Below are 8,756 nucleotides of genomic sequence, written 5' to 3' on the forward strand. Positions count from 1 at the left end.
ATCTAGTATTGTTGTCCCTACTTCCCCCCTTCCCCCATGGTTGTCTTCTAACCTGGTTCCTAGCTTATTGTGGAGACTCTGGGTAGGTTAGGTTAGTCTCCTGACTTGCTCTAACATTGACAGGATCTGCTCTTGATAAAGGACAGGGCCCAGCGTTTCTCCTTTGGCCATAACTATGGAATCGATCTTAGAAGCTAAACTGCTCCAGACTGTCACCCAAGTTTCAGTCTAGTCTAGACCTAAAGGAAAGGAAGTTTTTCTGTTTGTTTGTTTTTTCCAGATCAGAGGATTTAGGAGAAAAAGTCAGGATTACAGGGATCAGAAAAGGGGAATGCCTCAGATTTAAAATGGGAATTCTTTATTCTGGAAACCAGAAATTACTCCCATTGACTTACATGCAAATATATGTAGGTACTGTACCAATCAACATCCTTTTACTTTTAGATTTGGTTGAATAATTCCTCTCTCTCTTTAAGAAAACTGGTCAGATATAAATAGAAATAATAGAGTATTTTAGTCTAATCTTTTTCTATCCCAATTCTAATCTCACTGAAGATAAACAATTATCAGCAAATCTTGATGAAGAATAGGGATATTCAAATGCAAGCAGATATATGTAAATGAGTTCTACATTCTTAGGGATCAAAGTCCTAGGTTTTTTAGGTTATTTCCTCAGACTCTGAAGGTATACATACCTATCCTTTCTCCCCTATCCAATAGCTGTAAAGCCTATCCAGCTAGCTTTTGAAGTGCTAAGAGTTCTGAGAAATAAAAGAACTTCCTAGAGTAGAGAGGAGTTAGCATTTATGAGGACAGTAGGTTAGTAAAAGATCACCTGGCAAGATTTTGTTTGAGAACTCAGATAATAGGGAAATAAATTCAACTCCATCATTTTCTAGAAAAGGAAAAGTGAGACCTAGAAAAATTAGGAAGAAATTATCCCATTACAGTCAGAACAGTGGGATCCCTTTCTAGGTCCTATTCCCTTCTTAGCTCAATCTGACAACCTCTAGCTCTGACAAAGGAGCTAGAGAGGTTGAAGACATGTGCCTGGAAGGGGTCTGTGGATATGATGGAATTCATTCCCGTGATATTTCTGATACTTAGCTGGATGGTCCACTGTGGGAAGACTTGTGCTATTCTACCCCACAGCCCATCAGAGGGAACACATTTCTTTTTTATTTCCCTTTTTGGATTCCTCATACTTTCTTTCTAGTTCTCTCTGCTTTTCTCAGACACACTCCCTGGCAGACTGAAATCCCAAACCACAACCTTGAGAAATTCCAAGTGGATTTTGTCAGCAAGGCTAACACTCCCCACCCTCACTCAAGCTGCTCCTCCGGCACATGCCCTGGGCTCAGGCCCAGGCCTGGGGTCAGTGACAGCCACTGAGAAGGTACAGCCCACAGGGTGGGGGCTGCAATTTCAGCCTTTGCTCCACTCCAGTGGCATAGGATGAGAGGGAAGAAGGGAAGAACTGGAAGTAAAGCCTCCCTTCTCCTGCACACCCCACCTTCTGGTTAGTGGGAGGGAATCGAGGGGAAGGAGAAGGACTGAACTGAGTGGTTGTCAGATGGAGCTTCAAAAGAAGGAAGCTGCCCTTGGGCAGAACTGTTCCCAACTCCACTCCTGTTTGCCCTGAGTGGGAAATCCCCACAGATCCTGGAGCAGACACTTATTTTTGCCAAAGACCTCAAAAGCGTGAAGACAAAAGGGCTGAGAGCTTCCTCCGGAAAGTATCTTGTTCCCACAGGTTTGTCCTACCTCCAGGACCATGGTCCTATTCCAGACCACATCAGACCTTATCTCCATCTCTTCTTGGTGGCAGGAATTTTGGTTCAAATGTACCCTTAGTTTAGAGTAGAAGCTTTGGATAAAAGCCAGAACCCCTCTGTAGAGGGCACCACATCCTTGCCAGATCTCATGGTACAGTGGGAGGATTAGAGAAGAGGGTTGGACAATCCTTTGATAAAAATTGAGGTTGAAGTGTACGTGAGGACCCATGAGCTATATCCCTATGAAGCTTTGATGAGAGGAGTTTAAAAAAAATGAAGCAATTGTGTGTAAAGTAAACACAGGACCACCCTGGGGATTCAGGAATGGTGTGGGGAAGATGGCTACCATTGAGGGAAGATGTGGATGGAACAAATCAGATGCCTGTTGCACACCCGTACCAAATGGCAATGGAGTCCTTTCAGGTTGAAATTAAGAGTCTTGTGCTGAAATTTTACTAGAAGTCACTTATTCTACTAGTGGAAATGAGAGGAAGAAAGAGACTCGATCCTGAGGAACAAGGAGAAAGATTACATTAGATTTATCTAGGAATGAGAGTAGGGGAGATAAAGCTCCTAAGAGTGGCACCACCTCGATATCTTGTATTTCCTTGAAAGAATCTTTTACACATATTTGGACCATCCCACTCCACCCTCTAGGAATGAGAGGCTAAGAGTAGGAAGATCCCAGGGTTCTCCATCTGGCTCTAGGGATGGACAATAGCTAAATTGTCCTTCATAGTGGAATATGAAGAATATAGGGAAGCCTGGCCTTTTGGCTAGCTGGCTAGCCTTGGAATCAGAAGGATGTGGGTTCAAGTCCTTTCTCCAACACATAGTAGTTGTATCACTGGAGGGATTGGCAGGGGAAAAGCCTTCCTTGCCAATCCCTACGATCACCAAGGGCACTTGTTTTAACTCCTTTTGTACACCAAAGCTTTAATAAGTTACAGAGAAATGCCTGATCTATACTGAGGGGAATTCCTCCCACCAGTGAAGTCCTGACCAAAAAAAAAAAAGTCTGGAGCCTGGGAAGGTACCTTCACTTTTAACACTCTACAGCCAAAACCAAGGCATGTCAACGCTATTTTTTTTTAAAGGTAAAGACCATCTGTCTTAGAATAATAGGTGATTAGCCTCATTTTCAAGGCAGAAAAGCTGTAAGGGTAGGCAATTGAGGTTAAGTGATCTGTCCAGAATCACATAGCTAGGAAGTCTGAGGTCAAATTTGAACCCAGGACCTCCTATCTTTAAGTCTAGCTCTCTATCTACCAAGCTACCTACCTGCCCCTGTGTCAAAGCAATTCTAAGGACCTAGAGTAGATTTAGATGACTTGGGTCTCTCAAAGAGGGCACAGAGAGAATAAGAAGAGAATTTCTAGTAATACATAATAAACTTTCTCAATGCTTCTCAAAATTTATTCAGCAAATATGTCTTTAAGTATGTAGAGTGTGTAGAGGAGCTGTACTAAGCTCCGGAGTCTATTATATAATATACACAGTCTATGTCTTAATGGTGTTGGCAATCCAGCAAGGTGATGAGATACAAGTATATAAAGAGCAATCTCTGGGATCATCCTACCAACTCCTACTCACATTGGCATTACATTTCCCCTTCAATGCTAGCGGTAATTTAGTGGATTAGGACTGGGAGGAGTCTGATTATCAGTTAATATCAATTAGCCAATCAGATTTAATTAGCTTTTAGTTGGGAGCATTTACTAAGGTGGTTGGTATAAGCATCACTCCAAAAGACACACATTCTTATTTGCATCAGTAAAAACAGACAAAGGGGAAAGAAAGCAGTCCATGATTATAGCAGAGACCCTTAAGAAGTTCCTTTTAGAAATAATATAGTTTTCTGCATAACTTCTTGTAGAATTTTGAAGCTGATTATTCTCCAGGTGACTAATTTGTCTTTGACTCCCAAAGCAAACAATGCTGACATTTCTGGCTCACTGCTGGGATTCTAGTGAGAAATCCAAATTCTTCAATCATCCAAAGTTTCCAAGGTCCTCCTCTGGTCCAAGATTAGAAGGAGACCTGGGCTTTGTGGGCTGCCCTCCCTCACAAGTAATTTCCTCTCACAATTTCAATATCCCATCCCACAAACTATGAAAAAAATCCCTTTATTTTAAAGAGACAATGTTACAGTATTGGCAGCTTAATTGTAATTGTAGGGAGACAGTTAAACAATGATGCCTTGAACAAAACTGTAAATAAACAGAAAGATGAAGAGGACTTCTTTCCTTCTAGAACTGTTATAACTTTTATACTGTAAAAAAGGGAAAAGTGGATTCTTCAGAAGAGACTTTCATTGGTACACTGAGTAGTCTGAATGTCTCAGAAGTGAAGAGAAACCAGAAGTGATAAAGGTGAAGGACGGGCCAGAATCTTTCACACAGTCAGAATATTTTTTTAAATTAATTTTTATCCTTAACTTTTATGTTTCCTACTATACCCCTTCCCCATTTCCCAAGAGAGAGAGCTTCATAAAAAGAATGTTTAAAAGTGAAAATCATTATAATCTTACAGGGTTCAGTTTTATAAGTTTGATGCTGTCATTCTTCTCATTTAAGTTGTAATTATAATGTAATTTAATATTAGTGTGCCATAAAAAAGTGAACACAGAAACACTGAAAGATATATGAACTGACATAAGGTGAAGGCACTTTGTATCAGATCCGAGGTCTTTCCATCTTTTTCTGTGTTCATCTTTTTATTTTTTTAATTAACAGCACACTAATACCTCATACATTCATGTATCACAACTTATCAATTATCCGGCAGTTTATGGATGTTTATTTTGCTTCTAATTTTTTGCTATTATGAAAAATGCTGCTATAAATCTTTTGATATATCTGGTACTTTTCTTTTACTGACTTCCTTGAAGTATATGCCTAGTCGTGGAGTCTTTCCATCAAAGTTATGGACAATTCAGTCATGATCTTGGCATCATTCAATACTAGGATTTTCATATAGGGAAAGGGGTTTAATTGAGATTTTATTGACATAGAGAACTCCCAAGTAAGGAAACATACTTTACCAATTCAAATTGGCACACTCAGCAACTTTGTCTTAGAAAATTGCTTAGAGCCCTGATTGATTGTCCAAGGTCACATGTCAGTATGTGTCAGAGGCAGGACTTGAACTCATGTCTTCCTGGCACCACAGACAGATAAAATGCTTTAAATAATTATTTACTTCTTTAATTTATTATCAGTTATAAGGTTAATAAATCATATAGCCCATAGCCTTATATTTACATAGATGACAAAAAGATGAGTGAGGACTTAGAAATAATTGATCAATTAATAAGTTACAATTTTAGTAACAAAGAAATAACTAACATACTTATACTTCATTATTTCAGAACTCAAGATAGTGAGAATAGTCATGGTAACAAGTCAAGTGGAAGGATGAGGGCATGATTATCTCGTGTAAATTACATATTAGAGTATTCAGACCCCCAAATCCTATTATAAAAATAAGGCTGGAAAAGTGAACCTAGGCCAAATTGTTGAAGACTTTGGATGCCCTGCTTGACTTTGAGATTCTATTACCCATCAAATTCACCTTCAAAATTGGCCTAAAAAATTCCCTGTTTTATTCCCTAAATCCCTTATCCTACCTAGGTGTATATGGAGCTAAAACCTTCAGTTAGCAAAAGAGGCTGAGACCAAAGCCTGCAAGACACTTTTAGTTAATGGAAATAATTTGGATGAAGATCTAGTAAAGGAGACTGGGAAAGATTAGTCTAATAGATAGAAAGAAAATCAAGGATAGAGTGGTATCCTAAAAACCTAGAGAGAAGAGAGTATCAAGAAAAAAGGATGATTCACTGATAGTGTCAAAGGCTAAAGAAAGGTAAAAAATAAGGATTGAGGAAAGATCATTGGATTTGGCAATTAAAAGATCATTGGTGTCTTTGGAGAGAACAATTCTGATGGAATGACGAGATTGGAAACTGGATTGCAAGGCATTGAGAGTGAAATGAAGGAAAATGGAGGCAATCATTATTGATAGTCTTTTCAAGAATTTTAGCCACAAAACAAGAAAAGGTATAGGATATTGTTAGCAGGGATACAAAGATCAATCAAGTGAGTATTTTTTTGAGGTTAGGAAAGAGGAGGGTATGTTTGTAGGCAGCAGGGAAGGAACTTATAGATGGAAGGTAAATGCTAAAGTGGAGGAGACAGCTGGTAGAGGAGTTATATGAGTAAAGAAAAAAGAATGAGACCAACTCTTTGTGTGAGACAAGAGTGCACCTGAGTAATATGAAATGAGGAAAAGGAAAGAAAAGGGAAATTATGGCAAATGGCTTTAATTTTTTAAGAGAGACTCGGGAGAAAAGGACAGGATGGAGTTGAATTGTTTCACTAATGGATGTTTCACAAGATGGAGAGAGAGGAGAGAAGTCATAGGCTTGGAGAGAACTGAAAGGTTAAGGGATTGGAGGTCAGAGTGTGAAAGAACAGTAGTAAGGGAAAGGCGAAAAGCCAATACATTAGAGTCAGACAAGGGGATTTCAGAATTTAGGAAGATGGTGCAATTCTTGAAGGTGAGTGAGTGATGGCAAGATCAAGGATATGACCATTTTGGGCTGTGACTGAGGTGGGATAGAGAAGTATGTCATTAGAAATAAGGAGGCTAAGGAACTGAATGGTTAGAGTGTTTGAAGAAGAATCCAATAGGTATATTAAAGTTCCCAGGAGTTGGAGGAGGAAAAAATTGTGAGTCAGTTATTGAATTAAATGAAGATGGAAGGAATGACCTAGAGATCTATAGACAACTGCTATTCAGATTTTGATCTTGGTAGAAAATGTGCATTGTACGGATCTCAAAGGAGGAGAGGTTACTGAGTGATGGAGGCAGGGAGAGAACCTGGATGTAACAATTGGCAGCAAGGAATATTCCAACTCTCCTGTCTCAACCAGTGAACTGAGAGGAATGAATGAAGATGATGCCAGTTTTGGAAATAGTGGCCAGAGAGGCTGTGTCATATGAGATGGGAGTGGGGTGGGGGAAATAGGGCTGGGTCTGGTGATTTCTAGAATATGGAAGGAGTGGAAGGGGAAAAGATGTCAGATAAAGGCAAGTTTGTTGTCTATAGAACAAGCATTGCAGAAGGCACAGTGGAAGGGATGGGCAGTATTTGGTTAAGAGGGAGAGGAATATAGAATCAGGCAGTAGGAATTGGGGAATTGGTGTGCAGATGATGGTTTATGCAGATAAAGACTCATAGGAATGTTTAAGATAAGACCATGTGTGAATGTCAATCAATGAGTTGGAAGACTCCACTCCTCTTTCCAGAGGAAGCTGGCGTTCAGGCAGGAAACATGCAACATGAGATGGAAGGCTCACATTGAGATGGGAAGCTCTGTTTCACTTTTCTCTGAAAACTAGAAATCAGGCAGGAAACAGTTTAGCAGGAGACAGAAGTCAAACCTGCATGGCAGGAAATGGAAATCTTGCTTCCCACTAACTTTCTCCTTCCTCTTCCCTCAGGAAATAGACTTAGCAGACAATGGAAGGTCCACAGTCACAGGGAAGGATGCTCCCCTTTTCACCTGAATCTGGATCCAGCAGAGATTTGAATTATTATAATACATAGACATACACACATATATGTATGCATATATATGGCTTGGGTTTATTATTTAATCAAGTCACTTTATCCCCTCTTAAAAGAAGTGACAAAATGGGATCAATCAACAGATTTCTCAGCTTTGAACTAGATGTCAAAAGTCTTTGAAAGCCTATGGATGAAGTAGAAGTACACCATACAGAGGTTCTAATTATCTGATAGATTTCCTCATGCCCTCTAGGTCAGGGAGTCCCAGTGAATACCAAGCCAGGAGAGAGAGATTTCTAGAAAATCCCTGAAAAGGAACCCATAGGCTGTGTCCTTGTTCTGAGTCCCCATCCTTTTTTCCTCCTCTTTGGCCCAAGGCAAGCTAATTTGGAGAATGTTGGATGTCCAACCTCTCCATTGTGATCTAGTGGCATCCCCAGATCAGCTAATGCTAGTGTCTAGCTAATGCTAGAATCAAAGACAGAATGGATGTAGATTCATAGACCCACAAAGAGCCCAGTAAAGAATCTCTACCATGCCTCAACTGAACTTCTTGAGCATCCCATGACTGGGAAGGGAAAAAAAAAAACCCAACCCAACTTCTAGCAACCAGGAGTTTTGAATTACTCCTTCACCACCTGTGCTCACTAAATTTGAACCCACTTTCCCCTGGTTTCTCTATGTGTCTAAAGGGAGAGTGAATCACAGACTTTCGCATGGAGGATGTTTTGTACCCACTGTTCTACCTTACAAAATACCTCTGTAAAAAAAAAAAGCGACTTAATTCTGTGCTAGTAAAATTATTCTAGACCAATAATTTTTTTGGGGGGGGGAGCAAATCAACTAGATAGCATTAGAGAATTATACCCCAATTCCCAGTGGAACACTCCTAGAATCCTGAGAGGGGAGATAGGGAGATGTAGTTTTGTGCTGCGATTAATTTAAAAGAGTTGGAGTGGATTCTCAGAATATATCTATGTGTACATACCACATGTATACACATACATACACACAACATATGTGCTCTGAATGTGTGCACCCACATTGTATGTATAGATCACATATTTTATACAATACAGATAGGTATGTATTCATACATATATAAACACACAGCTAGATGGCACAATAGATAAGAGTGCTAAGCCTGGAGTCAGGAAGATGTGACTCAGACACTTCCTAGTTATCCTGACCTTGTATGAGTAAGAGACTCTGTTTGCCTCAGTTTCTTCCTCTGTACAATGGGGGCAGTATTAGCATTTCTCTCCTACGATTCTTGTGAGGATTTAATGAGAATAATTGTAAAAGATTTAACGCAGTGCCTGGTGCATCCTAAGCGCTATAAAATACATGTTCGCTAGTAATGGTAGTAGTAGTAGTAAAATATTTGTGTCCATACACATAGCAGTGCC

General features: G+C 39.7%; 1 protein-coding gene across 1 annotated transcript in view; it reads left to right on the top strand.

Annotated features, from left to right (window-relative positions):
* Positions 1–7,413, top strand: part of WNT10B (Wnt family member 10B) — a 46,928-nt gene extending 39,515 nt beyond the window's left edge. Inside the window, exon 7 of the transcript XR_008912071.1 lies at positions 7,281–7,413. The gene's annotated coding sequence lies outside the window, so the exon portion shown is untranslated. The remainder of the gene's footprint in view (positions 1–7,280) is intronic.
* The last annotated feature ends 1,343 nt before the right edge of the window (positions 7,414–8,756 follow it).

The sequence above is a fragment of the Monodelphis domestica genome, chromosome 5, assembly GCF_027887165.1.
Source record: "Monodelphis domestica isolate mMonDom1 chromosome 5, mMonDom1.pri, whole genome shotgun sequence".
NCBI lineage: Eukaryota > Metazoa > Chordata > Mammalia > Didelphimorphia > Didelphidae > Monodelphis > Monodelphis domestica.